At 44.2% G+C, this 8,144-nt stretch overlaps 6 non-coding genes across 6 annotated transcripts; 2 read left to right on the forward strand and 4 right to left on the reverse strand.

Moving 5' to 3' along the window:
- Window positions 1-3,333: 3,333 nt before the first annotated feature.
- On the reverse strand, window positions 3,334-3,405 carry TRNAQ-CUG (transfer RNA glutamine (anticodon CUG)). The gene has a single exon. It is a non-coding gene; the product is annotated as a tRNA-Gln (tRNA).
- A 151-nt stretch (window positions 3,406-3,556) lies between these two features.
- On the reverse strand, window positions 3,557-3,629 carry TRNAK-UUU (transfer RNA lysine (anticodon UUU)). Its single transcript has one exon. It is a non-coding gene; the product is annotated as a tRNA-Lys (tRNA).
- A 1,703-nt stretch (window positions 3,630-5,332) lies between these two features.
- On the forward strand, window positions 5,333-5,403 carry TRNAG-GCC (transfer RNA glycine (anticodon GCC)). Its single transcript has one exon. It is a non-coding gene; the product is annotated as a tRNA-Gly (tRNA).
- A 1,414-nt stretch (window positions 5,404-6,817) lies between these two features.
- On the reverse strand, window positions 6,818-6,891 carry TRNAN-GUU (transfer RNA asparagine (anticodon GUU)). The gene has a single exon. It is a non-coding gene; the product is annotated as a tRNA-Asn (tRNA).
- Window positions 6,892-7,068: 177 nt separating this feature from the next.
- On the reverse strand, window positions 7,069-7,150 carry TRNAS-GCU (transfer RNA serine (anticodon GCU)). The gene has a single exon. It is a non-coding gene; the product is annotated as a tRNA-Ser (tRNA).
- Window positions 7,151-7,277: 127 nt separating this feature from the next.
- On the forward strand, window positions 7,278-7,349 carry TRNAA-CGC (transfer RNA alanine (anticodon CGC)). The gene has a single exon. It is a non-coding gene; the product is annotated as a tRNA-Ala (tRNA).
- Window positions 7,350-8,144: the final 795 nt, after the last annotated feature.

Raw genomic sequence — 8,144 nt, forward strand, 5'->3', positions numbered from 1 at the left:
GCAGGTGCTGGAGGTGCTGCGTGGAGGACACGGGCAGGGCTGGGTCCCACAGGGGGTGGGGGGAGGTCCCTGGGCAGCCCCCGCACGGCTCCATCCAACCCCAAGGGCTCCATCCAACCCCAACATCTTCCATCCAACCCCAACGTCTCCATCCAAACCCCTCACGGCTCCATCCAACCCCAACGTCTCCATCCAACCCCAACATCTTCCATCCAACCCCAACGTCTCCATCCAAACCCCTCACGGCTCCATCCAACCCCAAGGTCTCCATCCAACCCCAACATCTTCCATCCAACCCCACGGTCTCCATCCAACCCCAACACCTTCCATCCAAGCCCAACGTCTCCATCCAACCCCACGGTCTCCATCCAACCCCAACATCTTCCATCCAACCCCAACGTCTCCATCCAAACCCAACATCTTCCATCCAACCCCAAGGTCTCCATCCAACCCCAAGGTCTCCATCCAACCCCAACATCTTCCATCCAACCCCAGCGTCTCCATCCAACCCCAACATCTTCTATCCAACCCCAAGGTCTCCATCCAACCCCAGCGTCTCCATCCAACCCCAACACCTTCCATCCAAGCCCAACGTCTTCATCCAAACCCCTCATGTCTCCATCCAGCCCCGACATCTCCATCCAGCCCCAAACATCTCCAGCTGATGCCAAACATCACCAGCATCTCCAGCTGACCCCAAACGCCTCCAACTGACCCCAAACAGCTCCAACACCTCCAGCTGACCCCAAACATCTCCAACTGACCCCAAACAGCTCCAGCTGACCTGGACATCTGCAGCATCTCCAACTGACCCCAAACACCTCCAGCTGACCCCAAACATCTCTAACTGACCTCCAGCACCTCCAGCTGACCCCAAACATCTCCAGCTGACCCAGACATCTGCAGCATCTCCAACTGACCCCAAACATCTCAAGCTGATCCCAAACATCTCCAACTGACTCTAAACATCTCCAACATCTCCAGCTGACCCCAAACACCTCCAGCTGACCTCCAACTAACCCCAAACATCTCCAACTAACCCCAAACATCTCCAGCTGACCCCAAACATCTCAAGCTGACCCCAAACATCTCAAGCTGACCCCAAACACCTCCAGCTGACCCCAAACATCTCCAACCAACCTCCAACACCTCCAGCTGACCCCAAACATCTCCAACCAACCTCCAACACCTCCAGCTGACCCCAAACATCTCAAGCTGACCCCAAACACCTCCAGCTGACCTCCAACACCTCCAGCTGACCCCAAACACCTCCAGCTGACCTCCAACACCTCCAGCTGACCCCAAACACCTCCAGCTGACCTCCAACTAACCCCAAACACCTCCAACTAACCCCAAACCTCTCCAACTGACCCCAGGCATCTCAAGCTGACCCCAAACATCTCAAGCTGACCCCAAACACCTCCAGCTGACACCAAACATCTCCAACCAACCTCCAACACCTCCAGCTGACCCCAAACACCTCGAGCTGACCTCCAACTAACCCCAAACACCTCCAACTAACCCCAAACCTCTCCAACTGACCCCAAACATCTCCAGCATTTCTCCTTTCATCGGAGAAACCAGGAAATCAGCCCAGCTGCCGTTTACTTTGTGGGTGCTCCCGTGTGAAGGCCCCACCCCACCAACCCTGGCCCAGTTTCTTGGCACCCAGCCGCACCTCCAGCCCTTTCCAAGCCGGACCAACACCCACCTACGTCCTTTCTCCCACGTCAACAATCCCACAACCACATTTTTTTTTTTTCCCAAACCCAACCCCCAAGTTGGCCCTTTCAATCCCTGACGGGGGTGTGAGCACCTGGCAAAGCCGCTGCTTCGTGGCGGGATAATTAATCTTGCCGCTCGTTAGAAAACAAACAAATAAACGAAGAACCAACCAGGGTCAGCGTGACCGGCGTGTCGTTCACCTTCGGCTCCGAGTCACAACCACGGGTTAGAAAATGATCTCAAGGAGCAACTGGGATTTTTTTTTGGCAGCCGTTGGTGAAACGTGACTTTGCTCGAGAAGGTTTTGCAGTTGTGGGGTGGAAGGGTCATGGGGTGAGGAGAGTTGGTGTCACCACAATGTCACCATGGGGTTTTGTGGCATCAAAGTGTCATCGCAGTGAGGGAACGTTGGTTTGGGGTGAGGTAGAGGGTTCTGGGGTGGCCCCGTGCCTGGTTGGCCCCACCAGCGAGGTCCTACCTTGGGGATGTCCCAAAGGACATCCCGTGCCTGGTTGTCCTCACCAGCGAGGTCCTACCTTGGGGATGTCCCAAAGGACATCCCGTGCCTGGTTGTCCCCACCAGCGAGGTCCTACCTTGGGGATGTCCCAAAGGAGATTATTTAAGGGGGGGAAGATGGTTTCTTGTCCCCAACTTGGTGGCCTCCACTCTGTCCCTGTCCCCCATATTCATGTCCCTGTGCCCGGCTCGGTGCCACCAGCCTGTGAGGGACATGGGGCTGGTTGGGGGCTGCTGGTGGGAGGTCTTGTACCCCCATCCAGGGCCACCAACCCCATGGGCACCATGTCCCCGTCATCCCCAATCACTCACTTGAGGATGAAGGCCACCACCGTTGGGGACAGGAGAGGCCAGGTCCTGCCATGGAGGCAGTGGGACTGGGAGGGACTGGGAGAGTCACAAGGGTCCCTCATGGGGTGTCACACGTGGTCCCCAATGGGGTTGTCACACATGGGATGTCACACAGGGTCCCTCATGGGGTGTCACACGTGGTCCCCGATGGGGTTGTCACACATGGGATGTCACACAGGGTCCCTCATGGGGTGTCACATGTGGTCCCCAATGGGGTGTCACACATGGGATGTCACGTGCCATCTCCAAAGGGGTGTCACACGTGGGACATCACACGTGATCCCTGATGGGGTGTCAGAGGTGGGATGTCACACAGGGTCCCTCATGGGGTGTCACATGTGGCCCCCAATGGGGTTGTCACACATGGGATGTCACACAGGGTCCCTCATGGGGTGTCACACGTGGTCCCCGATGGGGTGTCACACATGTCACATGCGATCTCCAAAGGGGTGTCACACGTGGGACATCACACGTGATCCCTGATGGGGTGTCAGAGGTGGGATGTCACACAGGGTCCCTCATGGCGTTGTCACACGTGGGATGTCACACCCCGTCCCTACAGGAGGTCACATTCAGGGCACCCCACACCTGGCGGGGGAGGTGACACACTTGGGCCACAGAGTCCCCAGAACCCACATGGAGCAGGTCCCTGGGGGGGGGACAAAAGGTGACCGGGGAGTGACATGGGGTGACAGGGGGAGGGACATGAGGTGACAGGGGGAGCGTGTGGACGCAAAACAAGGTCCCACCGAGATTTGAACTCGGATCGCTGGATTCAGAGTCCAGAGTGCTCACCATTACACCATGGGACCGTGTCACCGTGTGCCCCACCGCGCCCCACACGCCTCCGCGGCGGAAAAATAGGTCCAAAATCTGGGGTGGGGGGAGATGGGGGGTGGGGCCGGGGGGTGGGGAAAGGGACCCTGAGGGGGGGAGGAGAAGGGGAAAAAAAAAAGGTGGCTTCGCCCGAACAGGGACTTGAACCCTGGACCCTCAGATTAAAAGTCTGATGCTCTGCCGACTGAGCTATCCGGGCTCCTGCCCATGCTCCCCCCGGCGGCTCCTCATGGGCTGCTCCAGGGGGGGGCGAATATCCGCGGGGATCACAATTAAAAGATCGAAAATTAAAGATTTTGGGGGATAAAATGTGATTTTTGAGGATTTTAGGGTGGAGACGACGGTGCCCGCGCTGCCAGCGGCGCTTGAGGCCGCAGCGCGGGGCGGAGCTGCATTATATAGCGTCAGGGCGGACCTGAGTGAGAACCGCGGCAGGGTGCACCGGAGGGAGCCCCGCGGTAGGGCGGACCTGAGGGAGAACCGCACCGCTCTCCCCCCTCCAGCCCCCTTCGCCCCTCGGCCTCGCCCCTCCAGCCGCGCTCCACTGCGGACCAATAGGAAAGCCGCCCGGCGCGCAGAGCGGACCAATCAGCGTTCAACATCGAGATGACTTTAAGAAACTTAAAACTCAAGGAATTTAAAAGAATGCGCTTTAAAAAACTTAAGAAATTTAAAAAATTACGCTTTAAAAACCTTTAAACTGAAGGAATTTAAAACAATGCGCTTAAAAAAACTTAAGAAATTTTAAAAATACTCTTTAAAAAACTTTAAACTTCAGAAATTTAAAAGAATGTGCTTTAGAAGCTTAAAATTTTTAAGAAATTTAAAAGAATGTGCTTTAAAAACCTTAAAACTGAAGAAATTTAAAATAATATGCCTTAAAAAAAACTTAAAACGGAAGAAATTTCAAAGAATACGCTTTAAAAAATTGAAAACTGAAGGAATTTAAAAGAATACGCTTTTAAAAACTTAAAAATGAAGAAATTTAAAAGAATACGCTTTAAAAAACTGAAAACTGAAGGAATTTAAAAGAATATGCTTTTAAAAAATTAAGGAATTTAAAAAATACTCTTTAAAAAACTTAAAACTTCAGAAATTTAAAAGAATGTGCTTTAAGAAGCTTAAAATTTTTAAGAAATTTAAAAGAATGTGCTCTAAAAAACTTAAAACTGAAGAAATTTAAAAGAATATGCTTTAAAAAACTTAAGAAATTTAAAAGAATACGCTTTAAAAAACTTAAAACTGAAGGAATTTAAAAGAATGTGCTTAAAAAAAAACTTAAAACTGAAGAAATTTAAAAGAATATGCTTTAAAAACCTTAAAAATTAAGAAATTTAAAAGAATGCACTTTAAGAAACTTAAAACTTTTAAGAAATTTAAAAGAATACACTTTAAAAAACTTAAGAAATTTAAAAGAATATGCTTTAAAAACCTTAAAAATTAAGAAATTTAAAAGAATGCACTTTAAGAAACTTAAAACTTTTAAGAAATTTAAAAGAATACACTTTAAAAAACTTAAGAAATTTAAAAGAATATGCTTTAAAAACCTTAAAAATTAAGAAATTTAAAAGAATGCACTTTAAGAAACTTAAAACTTTTAAGAAATTTAAAAGAATATACTTTAAAAAAACCCCTTAAAACTCTTGTTTGCGGGAGAGGGAAGGCTCGCCCTTACCCCCACCGCAGAGTTGTCCCCAGCTATTAACAGCCATTAAAAAAAGCTTTAATTTATATATAAAAAACAAAACAAATCTTGTTTAAATTGTCATTTTAACATCTTTGTCGGTGACGCGGGCAGCGGGAGCACTGTACGGCCCCATCCAGGGCTGGCTTAAAACCCCGTCGAGTTTTGGGGTGAAACTCCTCAGTTTTGGGGCTCCTAAGTGCCCCTCCCGTATGGGCGCATTGGTGGTTCAGTGGTAGAATTCTCGCCTGCCACGCGGGAGGCCCGGGTTCGATTCCCGGCCAATGCAAACCTCTATTTTTTTTCCGCTTGTTTCCACCTAAACACAATAAACGATCGCGGCGCAACTTGTGGCCACGTGAAAAATTAAAATACTCCGCGTGGAGTAAAAATATTGAATAAAAATAAAAAGATTTCATATAAATAATAAATATCGTGGTTTATAAATAAAAGATTTAATTTTGTTTAAGGATATTTAATAAAATAAAACTATTTAATAAACATAAAATAAAATTTAAAAAATAAAAAATAAATGAAATAAAAACGTTTAATAAAAATTAAAATATTTAATATCAATAATAAATATAGTATTTTCTAAATAAAAAGATTTAATTTTATTTAAGAATATTTAATAAAATAAAAATATTTAATAAAAATAAAATAAAATTTAAAAAATAAAAAAATAAATTAAAAATATTTAATAAAAATAAAACTATTTAATAAAAAATATTTAATATAAATAATAAATATATTATTTTCTAAATAAAAGATTTAATTTTATTTAAGAATATTTAATAAAATAAAAGTATTTAATAAAAATAAAATAAAATAAAATTTAAAAAAGAAAAAATAAATAAAATAAAAATACTTAATAAAAATAAAAATATTTAATATAAATAATAAATAATAAATATAGTATTTTATAAATATAAAGATTTAATTTTATTTAAGAATACTTAATAAAATAAAACTATTTAATAAAAATAAAATAAAATAAAATTTAAAAAAAATTTAAAAATAAAATAAAAATATTTAATAAAAATAAAAATATTTAATATAAATAAATATAGTATTTTCTAAATAAAAAGATTTAATTTTATTTAAGAATATTTAATAAAATAAAACTATTTAATAAAAATAAAATAAAATAAAATTAAAAAATAAAAAAATAAATAAAATTATAATATTTACTAAAAATAAAAATATTTAATATAAATAATAAATATATTATTTTATAAATAAAATATTTAATTTTATTTAAGAATATTTAATAAAATAAAAATGTTTAATGAAAATAAAATTAAATTAAATTTTTTTTAAAAAATAAAAATATTTAATAAAAATAAAAATATTTAATATAAATAATAAATATAGTATTTTCTAAATAAAAGATTTAATTTTATTTAAGAATATTTAATAAAATAAAAATAATAAAAATAAAATAAAATAAAATTTTTAAAAATAAAAAATAAATAAAAATATTTAATAAAGATAAACATATTTAATATAAATAATAAATATATTATTTTATAAATAAAATATTTAATTTTCTTTAAGAATATTTAATAAAATAAAACTATTTAATAAAAATAAAATAAAATAAAATTTTAAAAAATTTAAAAAATAAATAAAATAAAAATATTAAATAAAAATAAAAATAAAATAAATAAATTCCATATATAAAAATAATTCACCCCCTTTCGCGTCCCTGGGTGGGCTCGAACCACCAACCTTTCGGTTAACAGCCGAACGCGCTAACCGATTGCGCCACAGAGACCCCTGCCGGCGGCTCCGCCCCACTGCCCCTCCCGGCACAGAGTCTCCCCCCCCCGGAAGGGATGGTGTAAAATTGGGGGGGGGATAAAAAGGTGTAAAGGGCGGAGGGGGAGGGAAAAAATTGTGAAAAATAAGGGGGAGGCCCAAAAATGGGGGTTTGGGGCAAAATGGCAGCAGCCGACGAGGATGGGATTCGAACCCACGCGTGCAGAGCACAATGGATTAGCAGTCCATCGCCTTAACCACTCGGCCACCTCGTCGCGTGCTGCGGTGGTAGCGCCGGGCCGCCATGGGGCGCGCTCGGGCCGGGGAGTGGGCGGGGCAAGGGGCGGGGCTTCGGCCGGGAGGGGGCGGTGCCACGGGGGTGGGCGGGAAAGCGGCGCGCAGGGGGATGTAGCTCAGCGGTAGAGCGCGTGCTTCGCATGCACTAGGCGGCGGGTTCGAGCCCCGGCGTCTCCACTTGGGGGGGGGGCACGCAGCCCCTTAATTTTGGCGATTAATTAGTTTGTATCAATTAAAATTTATGATGATCAGATAAAAGAGGGATTGTTTCCATAACCCAGAGGTCGATGGATCGAAACCATCCTCTGCTAAGGGGCGTTTTTGCCCCACGGGGGTTTGTTTTCTGCCCCCCCCGGCCCTGGGGTGCGTTTGCGTCGTTCAGAGCGCCCCCTGCTGGCGGAGAGGGGTAACGGCCCGGGGGGGGGGAAGGGGAAAGGGAAATAAAGGGGGAAAGGGGAAGGAAAATGGGGGGAAAAGGGGGAAATTGGGAAAAAAGGGAAATGGGAAAAGGAAAATTGGGAGAAAAAAGGGGGAAATTGGGGGAAAAAAGGGGGAAAAAAGGGGAAAAAAGGGGAAAAAAGGGGAAAAAAGGGGAAAAAAGGGGGAAAAAAAGGGGGAAAAAAGGGGGGGAAAAGGGGGGAAAAGGGGGGGAAAGGGGGGAAAAGGGGGGGAAAAGGGGGGGAAAGGGGGGGAAAGGGGGGGAAAAGGGGGGAAAAGGGGGGAAAAGGGGGGAAAAGGGGGGGAAAAGGGGGAAAAAAAGGGGGGAAAAATGGGAAAAAAAGGGGGGAAAAGGGGGAAAAAAGGGGGAAAAAAGGGGGAAAAAATGGGAAAAAAAGGGGGAAAAAGGGGGAAAAAGGGGGGAAAAGGGGGGAAAAGGGGGGAAACGGGGGGGAAAAAAGGGGGAAAAAAAGGGGGGAAAAAGGGGGAAAAGGGGGAAAAAAGGGGGAAAAAAGGGGGAAAAAAGGGGGAAAA

The sequence above is a fragment of the Nyctibius grandis genome, chromosome 36 (genome assembly GCF_013368605.1).
Source record: "Nyctibius grandis isolate bNycGra1 chromosome 36, bNycGra1.pri, whole genome shotgun sequence".
Lineage (NCBI taxonomy): Eukaryota > Metazoa > Chordata > Aves > Nyctibiiformes > Nyctibiidae > Nyctibius > Nyctibius grandis.